The 26,631-nt window shown below is 37.2% G+C and overlaps 1 protein-coding gene across 1 annotated transcript in view; it reads right to left on the bottom strand.

Moving 5' to 3' along the window:
• GPC5 (glypican 5) overlaps window positions 1-26,631 on the bottom strand; it is a 1,366,876-nt gene that overhangs the window by 1,086,321 nt on the left and 253,924 nt on the right. The window lies entirely within an intron of this gene.

Here is a 26,631-nt window from a genome sequence, read left to right as displayed (position 1 = left end):
ATTTTTAATACTACTTATCTAGTAAAGATCTTCATATGTAATTATCATTGAAAATTAAGGAATTAATTGGACACATTACCATGTAAAGCATCAAAAAAGATTCATAAGATAACTTATACATTTAAAAAGGCATAGTCATATAATTAAAAATACATAAAAGCATTGCCTGAGAATCAGGAGACTTTGGTTCCTGTCCTAATTTTTCCTTCTTAATTGCTGAGATCTTGAAAACAGTGGCAGAACTTTTTAAAACTTGATTCTCTTATATGTAAAATGAAGAACTTAGAAAAAATTATTCCAAAATTCCCTTAAAGTTCTAAATTTTTTAAAATTTTCCATGAATGAGCATTACAGGAATTATGCATCAACTCATTTATTTAAACCATAATTATTTTGTTCCAATATTTGCAAAGAACATGTATTAGATGCTATAGGACATAAAAGATTAGAAACTGAATTTTCCCCAAAAGAGCTGACAATTTAGAAGGAAAGAAAAAACAATCCCCCCAAACATCAAAACGCACATGCACCTTAAGAAAAGGCCTGGCCCACACCAGGCTCCAGCCCACCCTGCCGATGTGACAGCCCCAGAGAACGCTGGGAAAGGCCCTGGCCCATGTTCACTTCGGCTCCAGTCCTCCTGCCAAAGCCACTGGGCACACACAGTCAGCATAGGGATACTCCCAGACAAGGACATACCTTCAAGCGCAGGAGAGGTAATTGCTTCATCTAATTTATAGAGACAAACAACAGAAAGCAAACTTTAATGAAATGGAGATAAGTAATTTACTTGATAGAATGTCTGAAGGTACCAGTCCTAAAAATGCTCACTGAATTCAGGAGAAGTCTATCGGAACATAGTGAGAATTTTAACAAAGAATTTGAAAATGTAAAACAAATCTTATATATATAAAATATATATATTTATATATATGAACCTCATGGTAACCAAAAACCAAAAACCTACAATAGATACACACAAAAACAAAGGAACCCAAAAGTAATACTAAAGAAAATCATCAAACCACAAGGGCAGAGACTAAAAGAAGAAAAGAACAGAGAAGAACTACAAATACCTCCAGAAAAGAATGAACAAAATGGCAATAAGTACATACCTATAATAATCACTTTAAATATAAATGGACTAAATGCCCTAATCAAAAGACATAAGGTGGTTAAATGAATAAAAATAACAAGACCCATCCATATACTGCTTACAAGATATTCACTTCAATGCTGAAGACACACACGGACTGAAAGTGAGAGGATGGAAAAAGGTATTCCACGCAAACGGAAACAAAAAGAAAGCTTTGGTAGCAATACCCATATTAGACAAAACAGACTTGAAAACAAAGTCTAGAGCAAAAGACAAAATAGGACATTACATAATGATGGAAGAGTCAATCCAAGAAGAATTCTTAAACATGTATGAACCTAACATAGGCATACCTATATACATAAAGAAAATATTAACAAACATAAAGGGAGAAAATGACAGTGATACAAAAGTAGGGGACTTTAATACCCTACCTGCAGCAATGGACATATAATCTGGACAGAAAATCAGTATAGAAACATTGCCCTTAAATGACACATTAGACTTGATGGACTTAACTTAACATTCCATCCCAAAACAGCAGAATACATATTCTTTTCAAGTGCGTATGGAACATTCCACAGGATAGATCACATGCTAGGCCACAAAACAAGTCTCAATTAATTGAAGAAGACTGAAATCATATCAAGCATCCTTTCTGACCACAAAGATATGAAACTAGATATCAGTTACAAGGAGAAAACTGGAAAAAACAACAACACATGGAGAGTAAACAACATGCTACTATAAAACCAATGTGTCAATGAAGAAATAAAAAAATACCTTGAGACTAATTAAAATAAAGACACAACTTTCCAAAATCCATGGGATGTGGTAAAAGCAGTCCTAAGAGGGATTTATAGTGATACAAGCCTATCTCAGGAAACAAGAAAAATGTCAAAGGAGCAATCTAACTTGACACCTAAAAGCACTAGTAAAAGAAGAACAAACAAAGACCAAAGATAGCAGAAGGAAGGAAATAGTAAAGATCAGAGTAGAAATAAATGAAATAGAGAACAAAAAAAAAAAGAGGAAGAAAAGATCAATGAAGCTAAGGGCTGTTTTTTTGAAAATATAAATGAACTTGATAAACCCTTAGCTAGACTCATAAAAAAAAAAGGAGAGAGCACCCAAATAAATAAAATTAGAAATGAAGAAGTTACAACTGACACCCCAGAAATACATACAATCATAAGAGAATACTACAAACAATTATAAGCCAAAATTTGGACAATGTAGAAGAAATGGATAAATTCCTAGATACATACAGTCTTCCAAGACTGAAACTGGAAGAAACAGAAAATCTGTACAGACCCAATAACAGTAATTAAATTAAATCAGCAATCAAAAAACTTCCAGCAAACAAAAGTCCAGAACCAGATAGCTTCATAGGGGAATTCTACTAAGCATTTGAAGAAGAGTTAATACCTATTCTTCTCAAATTATTCTGAAAAACTAAAGAGGAAGGAATACATCCAAACTCAGTCTACAAGGTCAGCATTACCCTGATACCAAGACCAGCCAGAGATATTACAAAAAAAGAAAATTACGGCTAATATCCCCGATAAACATGGAGGCAAAAATCCTCAAAAAATATTAACAAACTGAATTCAACAATATAAAAGGATCATAGATCATGATCAAGTGGGATTTATTGCAGGATGCAAGGATGGTTCAATATCCACAAATCAGTTAATGTGATACACCATATTAACAAAAGGAAGGATAAAAAATCACATGATCATCTCAACAGATACAGAAAAAGCATTTGACAAAATTCAACATCCATTCATTATAAAAACATTCAACAAAGTTGGTATACAGGGAACAAGCTTCAAAATAATAAAGGCCATTTATGAGAAACACACAGCTAACATCATACTCAACAGTGAAAAGCTAAAATCTTTTCCTCTAAGATCAGCAACAAGACCAGGATTCTCACTCTTCTCACTTTTATTTAACAAAATATTGGAAGTCCTAGTGACAGCAATCAGACAACAAAAAGAAATAAAAGGCATTCAAATTGGAAGAGAAGAAGTAAAACTATCACTGTTTGCAGATGACATGATAATATATATAGCAAACCCTAAAGACTCCACCAGAAAACTACCAGAACTAATAAATGAATTCAGTAAAGTCACAGGATATAAAATAAATATACAGAAATTTGTTGTATTCCTACACACTTATAATGAACTATCATAAAGAGAGATCAGTAAAAAAAAATTCCACTTACAATGGCATTAAAAAGAATAAAATACCCAGGAATAAATTTAACCAAAAAGGTGAACCACCTGTACTCTGAAAACTATAAGACACTGATGAAAGAAATTGAAGACAACACAAATAAATGCAAAGATATTGTGTTCATGGATTAGAAGAATCAAGATTATTAAATACACAAATATTTACAATTGCCAAGATATGGAAGCAACCTAAATAAGTGTCCATCAACTGATGAATGGCTAAATAAGATATGGTAAATAGAATTGACCCTTGAACAATGTGGGAGTTAGGGGCACCAACCCCATACAGTCAAAAATCCACATATAACTTTATAGTCCACTCTGTGTATCCACAGATCCACATCCATGAATTCAACCAACTGCAGATAGTGTGGCACTGTAGTACATAGTTATCAAAGAAAAAATCCACATATAAGTGTACCTGTTCAAACCCACATTGTTCAAGGATCAACTGTATATACAATGGAATATTATACAGCCATTAAAAAAGAATGAAATCTTGCCACTTGCAACAACATGGATGGACCTGGAGGGTAATATGCTAAGTGAAATAAGTCAGACAGAGAAAGACAAATACTATGTTTTCACTTATATGTGAAATATAAGAAAAAACAAATAAACAAATATAACTAAATAGGAACAGACGCAGATATAGAGAACAAGCTAGTGGCTGCCAGAGGGGAGGCAGGTGGTGGGGGGAATGGTCAGATTAGATGGAGGGGATTCAGATGTACAAACTATCATTTATAAAATATAGGTCACAGGGATGTAATGTAGAGCACAGGGAATATGGTTGATAATATTATAATAACTTTTCATGGTGTATAATCTATAAAAATATTGAATCATTATATTGTACACCTGAAACTAATATAATAAGTCAACTCTACTTCAATAAAAAAAGAAAAAGAAGTAACACTGTAACATGTAGAAAATGAACAGATTAACTCTGTTTGGGGTGCTTAGGGAAGAGCTTCAGTACGTAATGTCTAAATGGCAGACTAAAAGATAAACTAGGGGTTTGCCAGGTAAACAAAGCAGGAAATTTCCAGGAGAGAGTAGAAAGGCAAAGAGGTGTAAACAACTTAACATGTTTCATAGAACAAAATGTACATAGTGAAAGAAAGCAGTATAGCAAAAGGTAAGACATAAAAAATGCCATGATATATATGGTGAAGGATGTTAACCAGACATTGTGGTAATCATTTCACAACATATACAAACATCTAATCATTATGTTGTACACCTGAAACTAATATAATGTCATAGATCAATTATATCTCAATTCTTTAAAAATGCCTTAATATGTCTTGGATATCAAGCTAAAGAACTTGCTTAAGCAAATGGAAAGCAGGCAAAAGCTTCCACGTTGGAAAATGGTTGCTTAACGATTTCCACAAGAGAAAAATCTTCATAAGAGCAGTTTGCAGGGAGGGAGATGAAAGGTCCTCCAGTAGAGCACTAGAGAAATGCTGGGGCCCAAAGTCAGCAGCAGAAGTGGTGAAAGAAGCAGACAATATAGATGTAGACAGGAGGGAGAGATAGTAGCTTGGAGACTGATTAGATATATAATGTTTTCTGAACAAAGAATAATGGTGGAAGGCAGAGGGAAAATCTTGAGAGATATAAGTGCAAGAAAAATCAGGCTGACATCAAAGATGGATAAAAATTTGGTTCTCCTGGAAAGAAGGGAACATGAAGGGTAGTAGTAAAAGGAAATTATGTTTGAAGAGTAGGTTGGAGTCAGATCTTGGAGGGTTTAAAATGATAAGCTAAGAAGTTTTATTTATTAGACGAAACCTCTGATGGCTGTTGAATGGAAAAGCAAAATTCCAGAGCTGATATTTAGCAATGGATCTGACAGCCCTGTAGAAGTTGGACTAGAGAGAGAGACCCATTAAAGGGAGGTAAACTGTTAACAGATCCTGAAGTTCTCAGGAAAGAGAATTTTATTGTGAAGTACAGTAGTGACAGTGTCCATGAAGAGAAGGATTCATGAATCATGTACAGAGAGAAGAGAAGAAGAATCAGCATTGGCTAAATCCAGAACACTGACAACACCAAGTGCTGACGAGGATGTGGATAAACAGAAACTCTCATTCATTGCTGTTGGGAATGCAAAAGAGTACAGCCCCTTTGGAAGACAGTTTGGCAACGTCTTACAAAATCAAAAAAAAAAAAGAACAAAAACACTTTTATCATATTATCCAGCAATCACACTCCTTGGTATTTACCTAAAGGAGTTAAAAATGTATGCCCACACAAAAACCTGCACACAGATGTTTATAGCAGCTTTATTTATGATTGCCAAAACTTGGAAGCAACCAAGCTGTCCTTCAGTAGGTAAATGGATAAATAAACTGTGGTCCATCAAGACAACAGAACATTATCCAGTGCTAAAAGGAAACAAACTATCAAACTGTGAATAGACATAAAGAAAACTTAAATGCCCATTACTAAGTGAAAGAAGTCACCCTGAAAAGGCTTCATACTGTATGATTCCAACTATATGACATTCTGGAAAAGGCAAAACTATGGAGTCAGTAAAAAGATCAATGTTTACCAGGGGTGGGTATGGGTGGGGGGATGAATGGAGAAACACAGAGAGGATTTTTAGGGCAGTGAAAACTACTCTGTATGATACTCTGATGGCAGATACATGTCACTATATATTTGTCCAAACCCGTAAAATGTACAACACCAAGAATGAACTCTAAACTATGGATTTGGGGTGATAATGATGTGTCAGTGCCGGTTCATCAATTGTAGCCAATGTATCATCACTGTGGTGGAGGATACTGATAATGGGAGAGGCTCTGCACGTGCTGGGGCAGGGGCAATGTGGGAAATCTTGGTATCGTCCACTCAATTTTGATGTAAACCTAAAACTGCTCTAAAAAAGTAAGGTTTGTTTTGAAAAAAAATCAACAGAACTCAGCAACTTACTGAAAGTGAGAAGTTAGGGATGTGTAAGGTCAAGGTATTAAAAAGCTCAGAGTGAATTTCCAATCACTGAAGCGGAAAAACAGTGATAGTGGAGTGTAAATATATTAACAAGGTGCTAAAATATTCATTACAAAGGTGGAAAGTATCTTCACTGTCAACAACTCCTAGTAGCAAGAACCAAGGGAAGATGTTACAAGTTGATGGTGGGAATGTCAAGAGTAACACTGGCGACACTACAGGAGAGTTTGAAATAAAGGAGAAGAGTAAAAGGGAAAGGAATGGCAATTATGATCCCATGTTATGAGCCATAGAGCTGTAGACAAGTTACAGAACTTCTACAAATCTCAGTTTTCTCATCCTTTAAACTTGAGAAAATAAAACAAGTTTGCAGTTGCCAGATGAGGAAAATCTTATCTCACCCTGTCGATCCCATCTTGGACCTAAGACCATATCTGCTATTGCACATATTTCCTAGGAAGGCAGAAAGATAGCTGAAAGTACCAGCCTCACATTATTTTTATTCCCATTATCATCTTTGCAATTCTTTTTACAAGGATAAAAGAAAATGTACAAGCCATAGACTAATAAGTCATCTTTAATTGTATCCAAAGGTACGAGCATATAGAGCAGATTCCAATACATACAAATAAATTTCAGAGCCTTTATATGTGTTGACTTGCTATCAGGGAGCTCCACTTCACGCTTTATTGAAAGGGAATGGAAAACCATCTGTTACCAGCACATTAGCCTGTCACCTTAGCTTCCCTGAGTGAGCCGATTGGGGTGGACCATTTCAATACTAGCACCTTCTTGCCATTGAAAAAATCCCTCCCACTTACTTTGACAATTTTTCATCTTTGACTTATACTGCAATTTCCTCCTTATTCTCCCCCCACCCTGGTCTCTACCATTCTCCCCTGCAATCAGTCTGAAGTGTCTTGGAAAAAAATAGTTTTCCTCCCTAATGCTTATCTGTGTCTGCTTTAAGTTCCACGTCTGGCTTCTCACTGATTTTCAAATTCCCATCTCACCTTGAAATAACTCTCTTAGTTGCTCTTAACCCATATCGCTTCTCCCACTCTGCTCAAGTATTTGTTTCAACAACTCCTTTTTACTTAGCTGACTTTCTCCATTCTCACTGTAATCATGGCACTACATACAAAGCGTAAACTTCTGTCTACAGCCTCCCTCTGTCTGTTCACTCAGTCTTATTTAAGTCTTAAAATATTCAAAGCTTTTAGCTAATAACCCCAAAAAGCTTTGTAAGAAACAACTTAAAACTGTTCATTTTCATTTGACACCCATCAGCAGAGCTTCCATTTAGTTTGCAATGATCTTTTAAAATGTTTATTAATAATAATGAAATTGAAAAGCAAAAATGTTTAAAATACTATAACTTGAAAAGCAGTGAATGTGGAGATGGTGTGAGTGTTTATTAAGCAATCTGTTTCAGAGGATGAGGCCAAGGTGGACTCTACATCACTGTGTATGCAACAGGTGACCGAACCAGGCCATATCTAGGATGCTTGGTGTTAAAGTGAGAGCTGGTTAAAAGAAATTACATAAGATATGACTCTGCAAGCATGGTGGAAAACAACAACAATAATAGTAAATAACAGATAAAAATAAGAAACAGAATGGTTTTGGGTCAAATGTGCTGTACTCCATTATATTAAAAGCTACTTTTAAACTATTTGGAGGGAACATACTATTGGCAATTTTTCTAGTTTTAACAACAAATGTGAGTTCATTAATTTTCTCTTGCCCAGTTCCCTATTACTCTCAGAAATGGTTTGCCAAACAACTGGCTGTTGTTATGGGTAAAATCTGTTACCACAAATCATAATGAGGCTAACTTTTCCAGACGCAGATGAAATCCATGATTTTAGCTTTATTCCCATGAGAACAAACTGAGAAAAGTAGGTTGGGCAAGTTCATAAGGGTTTGGGAGGGGGCTTAATTACAAGGTTCAAGCAAAGGAACAGCATTATCAGAGCCTCATTTTAGAAAGATCTGGCCGACAAGGAGACATGTCCCATAGGTAAAACAAGAAAATCCTAGAATAAACCTAAAAACCCACGAAATCTGAGAAGAGAAAGGGAAAGCTCTTTTGTAAGCAGAATGAATGGGATTTGGCTACTGGTTGATTCACTATAAGAGATTTAAAAAAGAAGAAGAAATAAAGCTGTTAGCAGTTTTGAATCTGGCAAGCAGAGTGAATAAAGATCCAATAACCAATATGTGGAAGTTAGACCATAGAATAAGTTTACTGTTTGGGCTCATCTGCTCCCCAGAGCAGGAGGTGAATTCTAATTTAGAACTTGGATTTGGAGGTCATTCGAAAAGATGGTTCTAAATGGTGGATTAGAAATAAAGAGCAAGTTAATGATTAGAATTACCTGCAGAGAGCCAATAGTTAAAGCCATGAAAATGGATGAAATTACAAAACGTATATAGAATGTAAAGACGGTCAGAAAGAAAATCTTTCCGAAGCAGGAGAAAGAGAACTCAGATAATATACTCCCCAAAAGAGAGGGAGAGAGAAGAGGAACTGGAAAGGAGGAAGAGGAGAAGGAAGGGATAAAGGGGGAAAAAACAAGGAAGAAAGGAGGGAAGGAAGGGAGGGAGGGAAGGAGGAAGGACTTTAGACTAACAGAGCTGGAAGTCTCATACAAGATATCTAACCTTAACCTAAGGCTGAGAAAATTGAATCCCAAAGCAGGACAATAACTTTGCTAAGACTGAATCTAGTCAGTGGATGAGTTTCTAGTTATTATAGAATCAGTGGTCTCTTCTTTATGATTAGTGGTATTTATCTTCATCTGTTGTGTGGGATTCACATTATATAAGTCTTAGTTCCTGAGTGTCCTACATAAATAATCTGGATTGAAAATGATCTAGATATATGAGTAGACAAGAGAATCCCATTTCCCCTATGTATGTGGGAGTGGCTGAGAGGAAACATGGCAGTTATCTCCCTTTAAGATTCCTAGGAATGAACAGGGGTCGGGAAAAGGAGGAACTACAAGGATATTAGACAACTTGATTTCTCACCTGGGTTTAGGAGGAAAACCAGGATAACTGATTGATGAAAAGAAGTCCTCCCATGATACACAACCCCCAAATTGCAATTTTATGAGACAGTAATGTAAGAGTTTCCTCTCTTCTACAGAAGGGCAGGTAACATCATAAAAAAGAATAGTCAGTAACTTCCTGATCTACAAACTACCACAATGAAATTATTTGGTCAGATCAAATACCTGCTCAACAATTAGAAAAGCAAAATTGATAATGTAAATTGATACAGCCACTATGGAGAACAACACGGACGTTCCTTAAAAAACTAAAAACAGAATTTCCATATGACCCAGCAATCCAACTACTGGACATATAACCAGAGAAAACCATACTTCAAAAAGACACATGCGCCCCAATGTTCATTGCAGCACTATTTACAATAGCCAGGTCATGGAAGCAACCTAAATGTCCATCGACAGACAAATGGATAAAGAAGATGTGGTACATATATACAATGGAATATTACTCGGCCATAAAAAGGAACAAAATTGGGTCATTTGTAGAGACATGGATGGACCTAGAGACTGTCATACAGAGTGAAGTAAGCCAGAAAGAGAAAAACAAATATCATATATTAACACATATATGGGGAATGTAGAAAAATGGTGCAGATGAACCGATCTTCAAGGCAGAAATAGAGACACAGCTGTAGAGAACAAACGTATGGACACCAAGGCGGGGAAAGCGGTGGGGGGGGCATGGCAGGATGAATTGGGAGGTTGGGATTGACATGTATACACTAATATGTATAAAATAGGTAAGTAATAAAAACCTGCTGTATAAAAAAATAAAATAACATTCAGAAAAAAAGAAGAAAAGCAAAATTAGCAGATTTCATCATAACTGTCACACTTAACATACGTTACATGTTCTCAGATTTACGAATCCTCAGTATTTTCTTAAAAAATTAGATTTGCTTCCAGTATGAAAATGCTTTTCATATTGCTACTGATCTGTAGTTGCACCTGAAATCCATGCTTCACATCAAAACCTTTCTAATCCACATTTAAACTGCATATGAAACATAGAACTGCATATGAAAATTTTAGTGAATAACTGTTATTTCTGGTATTGCAAATAACTTTTATAAGTTACCAAACATTTAATGTCATCTTCTTCAGTGCTTTTCACCTGGGAGGCAATTGACAAACACTGATGTTAACAATGTTATTATAACTGCATATTGAATAACTGTGATGGTTAATTTTACGTGTCACCTTGACTGGCCACAGGATGCCCAGACTCAACACTGTTTCCATGAAGGTGCTTACAGATCAAATCAGCATTTGAATCAGTGGACTCAGTAAAGTAGATCACTTAGCCAACATGAGGAGGCATCATCCAATCCACTGAGGGAAGACAGAGGAAGGAGGAATTCTCCCCTCCCCCACCCAACCCCAGCCTCACTGCTCAGGTGCGTCATCTCACCTCCTTCTGCTCTCAGACTGGGATTCACACCATCGGCTCCCCTGGTTCTCAGGTCTTTGGACTCAGACTGGCTTATACTACCAGCTTTCCAGAGTCTCCAGCTTGCAGACAGCAGACTGTGGAAATTCTCAGCTGCCATATCATGTGAGCCAATCAATTCCTCAAAATAAATACCTTCTGATGTATATTCATCCTATATATCTTATAAGTTCTGTTTCTCTGGAGGACCCTGACTAATACAATGCCAAAAATCAGGCTTCATTAAATCACATATCTTTTAATGGTTGTACAAATTGTTATTAACATCACAAATAGTCTTTATTGTGGTTTAATTCTGTTTTGATACATGTAATTAAGTGACTGTAATATCCTGTTTAATTTTCCCTTAAATAATCAAATATATTAATTTCCTTCCTATGTCATTGTATTTTGACTGAAGAGGTATACATCTTCTCATCCTATAGATACATATCATAGTGTCCCCCATATAACATAACATAATTTATGAACTCAACCTTTAAATCAGGTAGATTCCACCCAAAACATGATCCTAGTATATTTTTCAATGTAATGCAACACATACTTCAGTGAAAGTATAAAAGTATACTGGATGAATATTGATAAACCTTGAAACAACATTAAACGATACTAATAATATAAGCAGAGATAAATTTCAGCAAAGCTGAGCTTGAGCTATTCATAAAATATATTCTACTTTCCTGACAATTTCCATTTGTAAGCCAGATATTTTCCCAGCCGAAGTTACATTTGGTGAAAAAAATTAACTTCATGATGATTAGAATTATTGCATGGTGATAGTATATTACTATAAAGACATTTGCCCAGTTTGTATTAATGGAAATACAAAAATACATGATTATGGACCATCACACCCTAAAACTATGGAAACACCATCATCCAGATAATATACATGTTACTTAGAAGTTCAAGGTACAAATAATTCCAGAAGCCAGCTATGGAAAAGATACAAAAGTTATAATAACTATAATACCACTTTTAAACCACTAGTATATTTTAGTATTGCAACAAGGAATATTTATAGCAAGTTATAAATTATTAAGGCTCTACAAAGAACTTCCTTTAAATATATTATCCATAAGAATTCTAAATTTGTACAAGGTGCCCAGTTCCCAGGAAAAAGCAAACAAAACGGTGTTAAAGTTGAAGAAGGGCGAAAACACCTACAGTCTCCACTTTGCAAGGGCTAGAGATATGTTTACTCTATAGTTAGCAAAGAGCAAACAAGGCTCTTTTAAAAGTATTTACTTGGAGCCACAGAATGTCTGGTCTTGGGTGGTTGCTTTCTGTTAGTCTTTTAATTTTCCAGAAGTTGCTTCTCCATATGGATTTTTGTAGCTATCATCATAAAGTTGCCACCCAAACTCATTTTATACTTAAAATTAAGAAAAGAAGAAGATGGAAGAGGAGAGGGAGGAGGAAGAGGCTGGACAGAAGCAGAACAATATTTCTATGATCTTCTGTTTGGCCCACTGTGAGCAGGATCTCCAGGCTGCACTGCTACTTTTGTACACCTACAAATTAAACCACCAGAGGGAGCTTCTGCATTTCAGTCCTATTCTTTTTTTTTTTTTTTTTTTTTTTTTTTGCTGTACGCAGGCCTCTCACTGTTGTGGCCTCTCCCGTTGCGGAGCACAGGCTCCGGCGCAGGCTCAGCGGCCATGGCTCAGGGGCCCAGCCGCTCAGCGGCATGTGGGATCTTCCTGGACCGGGGCACGAACCTGTGTCCCCTGCATGGGCAGGCGGACTCTCAACCACAGCGCCACCAGGGAAGCCCTTCAGTCCTATTCTTAATCATTAATTAAACTTATTGTATGGACACATTTTAAATCACTTAGTTCAGGCCGTGCAGAGAAAAATACAACTTGTAGACCAAAGCGACAAATACCTAGATACATGAGATCTCTATAAAAATCCAGTGTTCTATGGAAAACTACTAGACTGAGAGTACACTACCAATTTGGTTAAATGAGAAAAGGAAAACCAACTCAGAATTGTGGATTAATTTGTCCTAACTGAGCTGTCTTGGAGTCAGGAAGAGGAAGAGACTGAAAATTGACCATGATAGTCAATTATTTCCCCTTTCTCTTTCCTCTCCTTCTTTACTTCCTCCCTCCCTCCGTCCTTTCTTCCTTTTTTCCTTCCTTCCACTTACAAGGGCACATTAGTTTAGAAAGTTCCCAGGACTGAAAGTCAAACATGTGCATTTTAGTCCTTATTTAGCTACAGATTGCAATGACAATAAACTGAGTATCTATTGTGTGTAGGGCATGATTCTAAGAGCTGGGAATAAAGTGATAAACTTTCTCCCAAGATGCTTACATTCTAGCAGGGGAAACTGAAAATAAGTCATTAGATTACTTTTGGGTCTTGATGAATGTTATTCATTTAAAAATGGGTATTTGCCAGACTGATGGGATAGAATGAGGGTGGACAGCTTCAACTAGGTGGTCAAGAAAGACCTTTAAAAAGTAGTATTTGGGGCTTCCCTGGTGGCGCAGTGGTTGAGAGTCCACCTGCCGATGCAGGGGACACAGGTTCGTGCCCCGGTCCGGGAGGATCCCACATGCCGCGGAGCGGCTGGGCCCGTGAGCCATGGCCGCTGAGCCTGCGCGTCCGGAGCCTGTGCTCCGCAACGGGAGGGGCCACGACGGTGAGAGGCCCGCATACCACACACACACACACACAAAGTAGTATTTGAATTATGCTCTGAAGTGAGGTAAAGAGGCAACCATGGAGAGATGGCAGGGAAGAGCTTCACATATAGAGAGAACAGTAATTAAAATAGCCCTGGGAAGAGAAGAATGGGAGGCGGCTGCAATTGAAAAATACATTATAGTAGAGGGGAGTAAAGAGAAAGAGAGCAGAGGTAGGCTGGCCAGATGATATGGTTTCACATACCACATAGTCTGCCAAAGGGTGAGTTTGTATTGTATTGTACGTGGGTGTTGAAGTCAATGGAGAGTTTGGAGCTTAATGATAATCCAGTTTGTTTTGTTTTAAAAATATCACACTGGATGTTGGTTGGAGAGAAGTCTGAGCGAGATGTAAAAAAGTAATAGACAAGATGGAAACAGTGAATCCAGATGTAAAGTTTGGGGTATGGTTCAGGGTGTGACGCTGCCTTTGCTGAGGATGGTCTATGAGGACTGAGATCGAGTTGACGGTGGAGACAGCAGGACTTGAGGACAGACTGAACATAGCAAGTGAAGAACCAGTGGATTCGAGAATGACTTCTAGTACTTTTTGGCTGAAGCATCTGGGCAAATGGAGATAGAGAAGAATGGATTTGGGGAGAAAATGAAAAGACTCTTTGGGACATATTTGGCTTTCTAAGACTATTATTCGTCCAAGAGGAGCTGCCCAATAGGCTATTAGTTATATGAGCTGAAAACTCAAGAGTGAGATCAAGGGCAAGATGTATAAATGTGGCGGTCAACAGCATGTACTTGGGATGAGTAAAGATGGAGGAGGGGGCTGAAGACTGATTCCTGGGGCATGACAACATTTGCTGGTGGGGCCAAACAGAAGTTGAAAGAGACTCTGAGAAGTTCCCAGACAAGTTGGAGGAATCCCAGGAGAGTGGGCTATCGGAAAATACAAATGAAGTATTTTTTTTAAAGCACAAGTGATCAGATATGTTCAAAGTGACTGATGGAAATTAACCACTGGATCTTATGAGAAAAAGACCATTGGTGATTTGTGAAAAGTGTGGTTTTTATGGAGAATTGTGGTAGAATGCATAGACTTCGAGGGGAGAATAAGAGATAAAAAAGATAAGAAAGCAGAGACTGTGAAAATACGCCAATCTTCCATGGAGTTTTGTAGCAAAGGCGAGTAGATTTATGGGATACAGCCTAGAAAGGCATGGAGTCAAGTACATGTTTTGTTTTCTTTTGTTCTGTTTAATTTTGTTTTGTTTTGTTTTAGGACGGTAGCTTTTACAACATGATTGCATGTTTAATGGCAGAGACCCCATTTCAGATAATTTGATCCTACATAGCTCTATTTCAAAACAAGTGAGTTATTTTTCCAAGTGTGTGAGTGCCAGGGAGACATGTAGTTTAAACAAATAACCTGAACTTGGAATGCCTTTACTTCTGCAATTATCCATAGCTGCTTAGAATTGTGTTCACATGCACTGGAGGTGCGAGATCATAGAATGTAGATTGGGCAAGGAGAGAAATAAGGTGGAAAATGGGAGAGGAGAGTAAACATGTTGAACATTTCCATAAGACAAAATAATTTTTGGATTAGAAATACAAGAGTAAGTGAACTGCAGTGGTAGGAAATGATGACCATAATGTGAGAATTGCAGATTTCAGAGACGGTGCAGAACTAGTGATAGGTTTGGGAAGGTGGGAGTGATTAGGGATACGGCCAGATTACAAGATACGCAGGTTGGACTAATTGTTTTTTAATTTTTATTGGAGTATAGTTTCTTTACAATGTTGTGTTAGTTTCTGCTGTACAGCAAAGTGAATCAGTTATACATAGACATATATCCCCTCTTTTTTTGGATTTCCTTTCCACTTAGGTCACCACAGAGCACTGAGTAGAGTTCCCTGTGCTATATAGTAGGTTCTCGTTAGTTACCTATTTTATACATAGTAGTGTATACATGTCAATCCCAATCTCCCAATTCATCCCACCCCTTCTCCCCCGCTTGGTATCCATAAGTTTGTTCTCTACATCTGTGTCTCTATTTCTGCTTTGCAAATAAGTTTTCATCTGTACCATTTTTCTAGATTCCACATATAAGAGATATTATACAATATTCGTTTTTCTCTTTCTGACTTACTTCACTCTCTGTATAACAGTATCTAACTCCATCCACGTCTAGGCAAATGGCTCAATTTCGTTCCTTTTTATGGCTGAATAATATTCCATTGTATATATATATATATATATATATATATATATACACCACATCTTCTTTATCCATTCCTCTGTCAGTGGGCATTTAGGTTGCTTCCATGTCCTGCCTATTGTAAATAGAGCTGCAATGAACACTGGGGTGCATGTGTTTTTGAATTATGGTTTTCTCCAGGTATACACCCAGGAGTGGGATTACTGGGTCATATGGTAGTTCTATTTTTAGTTTTGTAAGGAGCCTCCATACTGTTCTCCATGGTGGCTGTACCAATTTATATTCCCACCAACAGTGTAGGAGGGTGCCCTCTTCTCCACACCCTCTCCAGCATTTATTGTTTGTAGATTTTTTGATGATGGCCATTCTGACTGGTGTGAGGTAATACCTCATTGTATCATAGTTTTGATTTGCATTTCTCTAATAATTAGTGATGTTGAGCATCTTTTCATGTGTTCGTTGGCCATCTGTATGTCTTCTTTGAAGAAATGTCTATTTAGGTCTTCCACCCATTTTTTGATTGGGTTGTTTGTTTTTTTGATATTGAGCTGCATGAGCTGATTGTATACTTTGGAAATTAATCCCTCGTCAGTTGCTTCATTTGCAAATATTTTATCCGATTCTGAGGGTTGTCTTTTCATCTTGTTTAAGGTTTCCTTTGCTGTCAAATGTTTTTACATTTAATTAGGTCCCATTTGTTTATTTTTGTTTTTATTTCCATTACCCTGGGAGATGGGTCATGGACTAATGATCTTAGATAATCCAAGCGTTTTGAATTTCCAATGGTCACTGATGTAACTTGGGAAGAAAGGCATAATGGAGTTGATCCTGGAGTCAGAGCCACATACTGAATGACCTGGGAGTGGTTAGAGGGCTGGGACAGCTTGGAGCATCTGAGAAGGCTGACCACACCACTGGTGAAGGTCAGCAGGATGCTGATGTACTAGCATAATTGGCAATTGCAGGGTTTAGGAGAAAATTTACCATCTGACTTTAAGCAAATAACTTATGAGCTCTGTTCATCTTTTGACACTGGAAAAATATACATACTTAATTCACAGTGCAGCTGTGGGGATTTTGTAAACATCTCTAAATGTAGGGATTTCTTTCTTTTTTCATTGCGTGAAGGAAGTTTTTATTGATAAGGGCAATAAAAACTAGAGCTAGAATGTATTTTGCTAATTTCTTATCTTCAAGGAGTTTATAATCTAATTAGGGAGGTAGGGTTTCCAATGATGAAACAAATTGATAAATATATAAAGCTAACTTCAATATGATATAAACAATGTCTTAATAGGGTATAAACTATGTGTCAAAAGAATGTTATAAGCAGGGAGTTGTATAGGAGCCCAAAGAAAAATTACTAGGGACCAGAGGTACCCGGGAAGGTTTTAGACAAACCTTCAATCATTGATAGAAAGAAAAAAAAAAAGAGAGAGGAATTCTACCCTGAGGCTGAGGGGATGGAAATGAGAAAAAATTCTCAACAGTGGATATTAATTTGGTTATACTAAGCAAAGCTTGATTCAGTTACGTTTTTCAATATGATCTCTGGAGAAAAAAGTATTTTTTTCCTTCTGTGATCATTGGGCTTCGTGACATTTAAAACTCCTTGAGTTATACAGTCTAATATTCTACAAACTACTAAGCTCTGCCACAAAAAGACGGCCAACCAGCCAGTACTACCTCAATATTGAGGTGGTGAGAAACCACAAGGGAGGAAAGAGAAGCAACTCACAATCAAGTTGAAGAACAGAGGACATGGAAAGACTAAATAATATCCCTAGAGACAAAATCAAAACTTGACCATTTCATTTACCAAAGAGAGTGAGAATCCTACATTGTGAAAGTAAATATTTTTAAATGTAATTAGGTAAAAAATAAAAAGGAGACACATCAATACGACCATATTTCCCCACTTTTTCAAAGCTGAAGATGTTTGAAGATGCTTTAAAATGGCATCAGCTAGAGGTTTAAATGTTCACAGGCTGTATATAAAATAGATTACTAATAAGCACCTACTGTATAGCACAGGGAACTCTACTCAGTACACTGTAATGACCTATATGGGAAAAGAATCTTAAAAAAAGAGTGGATATATGTATATGTATAACTGATTCACTTTGCTGTACACCTGAAACTAACACAACAATGTAAATCAACTATACTCCAATAAAAATTTTTTTTTAAAAGTTCAACAGCTATTTATTCTGCTCTTGTCAGATCAGGTCTCTTGCATTTTCACTTCTCCTACCCTGCATTGGAAATTCTTTCCCCCTAGAATGGGCTTCCGTTAGCTCTTCCTTGCGTAGATGCAAGAGCTTCCCTACTGACTTTCTCTCCGATTCTCCTAGCTCTCTAATCCTTCTGCCCAGGCTCCCAGATTCATCTTCCTACAGCACCGTTTTGACCATATTGCTTCTCTGATCCAAAGCCTTTGATGGTTCCTCCCATTTCCCAATGAGTACAAACTAAAGCATTTCAAGTGAATTTACAGCAGAACCTCCAAATTTCCCAGCACTCCTCCACTTTAAACACTATACGCTTTAGCTAAACTGTATTACTCATAGTCTCTAATGTTACCCTGTACTTTTCAGTCTTTGAACTTTCTTCTTTTCTGCTTGTCTAAATGTTACCATCTTCCAAGGTTCATTTAAAATATCACTTGTGAAATTGTCACCCTTGAGCTCTCAACTTGAGGTTATTTGTCAACCTTGCAAGCATTTGGTTTGTACATCTCAATAGGATTTGTTCCGCCACAGCTTAGAGTATTGCAGAGAAATATTTTGCTTGGTTGTTTTCTGTTGTTCCTAATTGCTATCAAAGTCCCCACTCAGCCCCCCAAACAAAGCTAATACACATTTATGCAAATAAATTAGTAGTTTCTTCTCAACTACCTTATTTGTTGGAAATAGTCAAATGATAATTCTGGAGACAATTTAAATACCCCCCTCCATAAAGTACTCAAAGTATAACATTGTGTCTTCCTGTTTACCACACTGAGGCATTACAGGCTTTTCTACCTTTCTTATTTTTCATAGATACTGACCACCTATAACTAATACTCCACGTAACATTCAGACGTCAAAAAATTGCACCGTTAGAAAACTGTTAGAAGGGTACTTGAAAGAAACACTGCTGACTGGGAAAATAATTTCAATATATTTAAGAGACAAATGCTTATTATTCAGAGAAGTTAAAAAGACAAATGACCCAATGGAAAAAAGCAAATGGACAAAGGATATGAATACCTAAGTCACAGAAAAAAAATGCAAATAGCAGAAGTCATATGAAAGCTGATAACCTTAGCACTTATCTATGAAATTAAAAATACAATTTTCATCCACCCAACTAGAAGACATTTTAAAGATGGACAGTATCAGCTATTGGCAAAGGTGTTGGGAAGATGATCTCTTACATTGCTAGTGTGAGTATAAAACGGTACCTCCAACTCTTGTTGGAGGGGACCTGGCTGTTTTTATTAAGTTTTTAAGTCTACACTTTCTACCAGCCAGCAATTCTACTTAACTATATCTCACCTAAGGAAACAATGACACTTAAGAACAAGGAGGCACGTACAAAGATGCTTAAGAGAGCATTTATTTATTTATTTTTTGAGGTACACGGGCCTCTCACTGTTGTGGCCTCTCCCGTTGCGGAGCACAGGCTCCGGACACGCAGGCTCAGCGGCCATGGCTCACGGGCCCAGCCGCTCCGCGGCATGTGGGATCTTCCTGGACCGCGGCACGAACCCGTGTCCCCTGCATCGGCAGGCGGACTCTCAACCACTGCGCCACCAGGGAAGCCCCGAGAGCATTTATTTTTAATGATGAAAATTAGAAATTAATGTCCATCATTCTGTCATGATTATCACTACATAATCATAGTATATTATAACATAGAGAACTATGCAATGGTTAAAAGTGAAATATCAGGACATACTATGAGTTTAAAAAAATTGAAAAATGATAAGTAAAATAGGATACGATTGATGGTATTCAAATTAAAACATCACGTATTTCTGTTGTTACATTCATCTACGCATATAAATGCACGTTAAATGTCTGGAAGACTACCTAACCAGTTTTTCCTAAGGGAAGGAAAGCAAATTGGCTGAGACCTAACCTTCTACAGCATTCTCCTCAATTTTACAAACAAGCAGATATACACATATACACACATTTTATTCTTTTTTTGGTCTGATTTTACTAAATTAGAATTATATTGTATACATCCCTGAGAAGCTTTCTTTTGCAACCGAAATTTCATCAACATACCAGAAGTCACTAGCTGTATACAAATGCCAGTTTTATGCTTTCTAACTTAAGTATGTGTACATAGAGATACACACACATATACACGCTCATATACGTCATAAACGGGATCATAATGCTGCATTCTATTTTTTTAAATGCCACAGATTTTTCCTATTACTTTGTTTGTTTCTCCACCTCCCTCTCCCTTATTATGGCCACTCACATCTTTTCCTTCCCAGATCATCAGGTGAAGCAAATCATTTATCATCCCTTTCTATTGTTCTCCACGTTCACATGCCCATGTACTCTGCACGTATTCAAACATACATACATATACGTATGTATTTATAAATACAAAGATATTCCATGCAAAAATTGAATGCTTAATAAAAATAGGATCATATGTATTCCTATTCATTCCACTTTCTCAATCCCATGATATCACATAAAAACCCATTCACGTCTATTGATACAGCTTAAATTCATTACCTGTGATGCTTGCATAACCCTCCTTGGTGTGGCTGTATCCTAATTTATTCAACAGTCCACCATTGCGAATATTTGTTTGTTCCCAGTGCTGTGGTTAGAATGTCGCTGCAAATATTGATACAAACATCTCTGTACCATGTCTTTGAATACTACTAGTACTTTTATTTCAATACAATAGAGTCTCAAGAAATTGGACTTTGGGGTCAACATCTGTAAAAGAACTCCAAGGTAACCAAGGACAGAGGGGAGCTGCTGGTGAGAGCATAAGACTGAGAGACGTTTGGAAGTCAGACATACGGAGTCTTGATGACCATGTTAAAGAGATTTGTCAGATCTACAATTATAGCGCTTTAAATCCTGAGTACAGGAGGTTGCAACTAAGTTTTTCAAGTGTTATTCTGGTGACCCTATAGATGGAGTGGGACAGTAGGGGACATGAAGAGACTGAATGAGATTAGACTAATTAGGACACATTTGCCTGCTATCATCCATGCAAGAAAATGGCTGATGGTGGAGAGATTCAAACATATTTGAGATATGGTTAGGATGTGAAACCAATAGGATTCAGCACTGGAAGGTAAGTGTCAAGGACGATTCCTAGGTATCTGGGTGGATGTACTGAGCCAGGGGATCCCAAAGACTAATCGGGATTGGGAGACAAGATGATGAGTTCAATTCTGGATTCATGGGTTTTGAACAGTTTGGGACCATTCTGAGAAAAAGTGTCAAGCAGAAAACTATGTATATAGGTCTGGCGCTCAGAGATTGCCTTGGATATATACAAATAAGGTGGTAATTTAATCTGAGACATCAATTTCTAGGCTGATGTGACAAGGGTCTCCAAAGTGACTCTGGGAATAAACCACTTTTTATGTCCCAGAAACATGAAATCACCAGTGGTAGAGAATGTGAGATTAAAAAAAGGGAGAAAAGACATCACTGTTAACTACACTTCTTTTTATCCTGGGAACTGTGGCAAGTGGTGAAAAGGTAAAATGCTGAAAAGAAGATGTGGATACTACCATCACCTGGTCACATCTGACTACCTAGGCATTAAAGGGAGTATTTTTAAATTGGGCACTGCTCTCTTACTTATTTCAAATTTTTCATAAACATAAAATTAATTTTATTTAAAAAAACCCCTCTTGCTTGTAGATTAAAGTGAATGCATGTGTTTTCTTTTATTTCCATTTATCCATCTTGTAATATTAATTTGGTTTCTTTTTGCCACTAATCTTAATATTTACTTCTCAGATGGTGGGTTATTAAAGTTCTAGGTAGGACTGTCCTTTGTCTCTTAATAGGGTATGACTTGTTCTGTAAGAAACATATTAGGAAACACCCGATATCCCTTTGTTCTAAGGCTAGTCAGCAGATGGTCATGCTGAGGAAAAACCAACAGCAAAGTCATAGGAGGCCAAACACTGGGGTGAAAGGATTCTATGCATTATCTTTGGGGCTGGGACTTAGCAGTGGGACTTTTATATATCCCAGTGTGGAAATAAGAATGCTCTATCAAGGACATTGATGATTGTGATGTATATTTTAATTGCATAGATTATATTATTTGTTGATAAACAAGTAATGAAAATATCACATTCTACTGGCATTATATATTATGATTTTTAAATATATTTATGAAGCATTAATATCTTCATCCAAGCTAGTGAGGGAAAACCAAGCTGTCCCAATAATATATGTCTTTAAACTGGAAGTATTACATTGCTTTTGCTGTATGCTCTGAACTAGAGAATTCATCCTAATGGTCCTTGTGAATATGATAACTGTCGGTTTATAAAGATAAGGGATTGAAGAAAAATGATTAGTGTAAAGCTAGAAGACTAACATACAGGCTAAGGTATTTAACTCAGATCTGTTTACTCTCGTCTCTCCATGGACATAGACCACTTTTACAAGGTCAAGAGAATGTCTAGTCTTCCATTTTCACCTTGCTGCACCTGGAAAGAATACAGTTCAATCAAACTATATAGAGTTCTCTAAGGCATTCATTTTCTGGACTGTGTTGCCAGAGCCCATGGTGAATTTTAGGGTGACCCTTCCGTGATGTGAGGGGACCCATCTGAGTGTCACATCTGCCAACAGTTTAGCTCTAAACTTAAACCTATCTGGCCAGATATTAGGCTACATTACCTTCAACTCCCCTCCAATGTAGTTTACTTGTGGCCAAAGCCACAAATACATCATAAACTTACCTCTGATCAGCATTTTCCAAAGGGTTTTTAGCAGAAACTCCATATCTGTCCAGGCAAACATGGCATCTTGGTTAAATATACATTGGAAATGCTCTCCTTAATCTAGTTAACGGATATTCTTAAACAGTAAGATTTATTAGAGCCTCTGATGCACTAATATGCATGGTGATAACCTGCAACGATCCCCAGGAGATCAATATTTTATATAGAGTTCCCCCAAACTTAAGATCATACAACACTTTTTGAAACAGTGTCTACCGCTAACATCTAAAAGAACACTAGTGAACAGCAGAGAGCAGTTTTTAAAATGTCCTTATACGAACCATGAGGGATTCTGTAAACCAGAAATAAATAGGTCTAAAGGGCATCTAGGTTGGCAGCCTGCCTTAGTCTGGCTCCAGCTCCCTGAGCAGCTCTGGCTGTCGTAGCACCAAACAAATATGTGAAGTGGAAATGCCCTAATGCCTGACATTTGCCGTCCTGGACTGAGAACTACAGGTGGAGGGCTTGGTGTAGGATCACTCACAGAAGTATGTGGAGTAACTTACGGGCATATCTATCAAGATTTGTTATTAATGTTTTTTATTTTTGCTTTGCCCCTTATTTCCAATAGCCTAATTTGATAAATGGGATTTCTGACTGGGCTTAAGATAAATGCAGATATAACGTTAATGATGCCAAAGTATTTACCTACATAAAAGTTTAATGGAAGCGTTTTGTGCATTCATTAAAGAATCATAGATTATCACAATTGCCTTGCTGTGCTCTCACGGGAGATATGAAATGCTAGTAATTTAACATTCATTGAAAAATTATAAATGCTTGAAATTAAATCTAATTCAGTGCATTAATCAAGACGTTTCCACTGTGGAGTCTGGAGGTCATTTCAGGTCAATAAATATTGCCAGACACTTTAGTAGGCACTGAGGATAAAGAAATGAAAAAGACCCAGTGAATTCTCTAGAGGAGCTTCCAGTTTTGTTGGTAAGGTGGTCAGAGTAGAAGAATAATCCAGTCCACGAGGGGCTGAGGGGAAAGGGTGAGGTACTTTAATCTGAAACATGAATGCAAGGAGGGCAGGTCAGGAGAAATAGGATGAAACTGCGGAAGGAGGAAGGGTGTTATCGTGACCCAGAGGACCTTGCACACCATGCTAAGGAGTCTGGATTTTTTCATGTAGACACAAAGAAAGCAAAGGTGGAGCAGAGAGATCAATTTGGAGACAATTCCAACAGTCCCAACAATGCAGCAGAAAGGCCAGATTTACCATTGATCAACAGGTATTCATCAAAGAACTCAACGTGTCCATCAAGACTTAGACTCTAGAAATACTGTGATGAACACAATGGCTAGTCTCTGCCCTCTGGGCACAGACAATTCAATATAAAACATCAGTGAATAGTTAAATAATTGCATGTATGCAAAATGCTGTAAAGAAAAAGATATGGCGTTACTAGAACATAATAAAGAGTTACCTAACCTTTTCTACAGAGGCCAGGGAACGCTTCCCAGGGTTCGTAGCAGCTAAGATGAGACCAAAATGAGCAGCATCCCTATCATCAGGCAGATCAAGGTGTTGGGGAGCATGGTTGGGAAGGAGCCTACTTCCAGAAAAATGTAAGTGACAGGAGTTGAGGAGAGGACTGTATGCTACAGGAGTGAAGAGAACTCCAGCTTGGCTACAGCGAAGAAGGATTTGGGGGATTGAAATGTACTCACTGCTATATTTAAAACAAATAACCAACAAGCACCTATGGTACAGCACAGGGAACTCTCCTCAGTATTCTGTAATAACCTAAATAGGAAAAGAATTGGAAAAAGAATAGATACATGTATATGTATAACTGAGTCACTTTGCTGTACACCTGAAACTAACACAACATTGTTTTTTTGTTTGTTTTTTTTTACATCTTTATTGGAGTATAATTGCTTTACAATGGTGTGTTAGTTTCTGCTTTATAACAAAGTGAATCAGTTATACATATACATATGTTCCCATATCTCTTCCCTCTTGCGTCTCCCTCCCTCACACCCTCCCTATCCCACCCCTCTAGGCGGTCACAAAGCACCGAGATGACCCAGCAATCCCACTTCTGGGCATATACCCTGAGAAAACCATAATTCAAAAAGAGTCATGTACCAAAATGTTCATTGCAGCTCTATTTACAATAGCCAGGAGATGGAAACAACCTAAGTGTCCATCATCGGATGAATGAATAAAGAAGATGTGGCACATATATACAATGGAATATTACTCAGCCATAAAAAGAAAGGAAATTGAACTATTTGTAATGAGGTGGATGGACCTAGAGTCTGTCATACAGAGTGAAGTAAGTCAGAAAGAGAAAGACAAATACCGTATGCTAACACATATATATGGAATTTAAGGGGAAAAAAATGTCATGAAGAACCTAGGGGTAAGACAGGAATAAGGACACAGACCTACTAGAGAATGGACTTGAGGATATTGGGAGGGGAAGGGTAAGCTGTGACAAAGCGAGAGAGTGGCATGGACATATATACACTACCAAACGTAAAACAGATAGCTAGTGGGAAGCAGCCGCGTAGCACAGGGAGATCAGCTCGGTGCTTTGTGACCACCTAGAGGGGTAGGAGGGAGACGCAAGAGGGAAGAGATATGGGAACATATGTATATGTATAACTGATTCACTTTGTTATAAAGCAGAAACTAACACACCATTGTAAAGCAATTATACTCCAATAAAGATGTTAAAAAAAAAGAAAAGCACCGAGCTGATCTCCCTGTGCTATGCAACCGCTTCCCACTAGCTATCTATTTTACATATGGTAGTGTATATATGTCCATGCCACTCTCTCGCTTTGTCACAGCTTACCCTTCCCCCTCCCCAAATCCTCAAGTCCATTCTCTAGTAGGTCTGTAACACAACATTGTTAATCAACTATACTCCAATATAAAATAAAATTTTTTTAAGAAAGAGTGGTTCAAGATGAGGGTAAAGTGGTGGTAAAGGTCAGATATGCAAAGCATTAAAGGTCAATTTAAAGGCTTTCAGATTCTATTCTAAGGTTAATAGGAAGCTACTGAAAGATTTTACATATAATATAGTTTATATTTTGGAAAAATTATCCTGACTTCTGTCTGGAGAATAGACTTGAGATGCTAACAAGGTTATGGAAAAATGAATTAGTTCACTGTAAGTTCTAACAGGGCAGCTGCAGGCCCAGTTGGTATAAACTCAGTGTCTAGCGGTGCCTGGTACACTGAAAGACGCAACATACATCTGTTGCATGTTCAGATAAATGAACGAGATTATCCACCATTTTTATCCATTTTTATCTGACCCAAAATTTTCTTGAATGAGAAAAACAGCTTTTCAAGGTCTAAAAGTTTACCGTCTATGGGGAAAACACCTTTACTATAAGGGCAGACATTTTTTTTCTCTGAAGGACCTTGAAGCGTTCATGATAAAATGTCTGAAAACATTTTTAGTGTGTCATTTGGATGACAAGTGAAAAGAAACATTGCTCCTCTGAGTTCCCAAAGCCTCAAGAAGCATAGGCGAATAAAAAGAACAAATGTATAAATGGAAATTATTCACTGGAATATACTGGTTTTCAATCTGTATGAGTCAATTTTCAAAATTATATATTATAACTTTTTATAACAGTTTTATTGTTATATAATTCATGTACCATAAAGTGCACTCTTTTGAAATGCACAACTCAGTGAATTTTACTATATTAACAGAGATGTGCAACCATCACTGCTGTGTAATTTTACAATATTTTTATCACTCTCCCCTGCAAAAATCCTATATGCATTAGCAGTAATTCCTTATTCTCTCACCCCTGGTAGTCACTAATCTACTTTCTATCTCAGTGAATTTGCTATTCTAAATATTTCATATAATTAGAATCACATAATATGTGGTCTTTTGTGACTAACTAATTTCACATAGCATAGTTTCAAGGTTCAATCATTGTAGCC

The sequence above is a fragment of the Lagenorhynchus albirostris genome, chromosome 18 (genome assembly GCF_949774975.1).
Source record: "Lagenorhynchus albirostris chromosome 18, mLagAlb1.1, whole genome shotgun sequence".
NCBI classification, from domain to species: domain Eukaryota; kingdom Metazoa; phylum Chordata; class Mammalia; order Artiodactyla; family Delphinidae; genus Lagenorhynchus; species Lagenorhynchus albirostris.
This window is presented reverse-complemented; position numbering and strand designations above follow the sequence as displayed.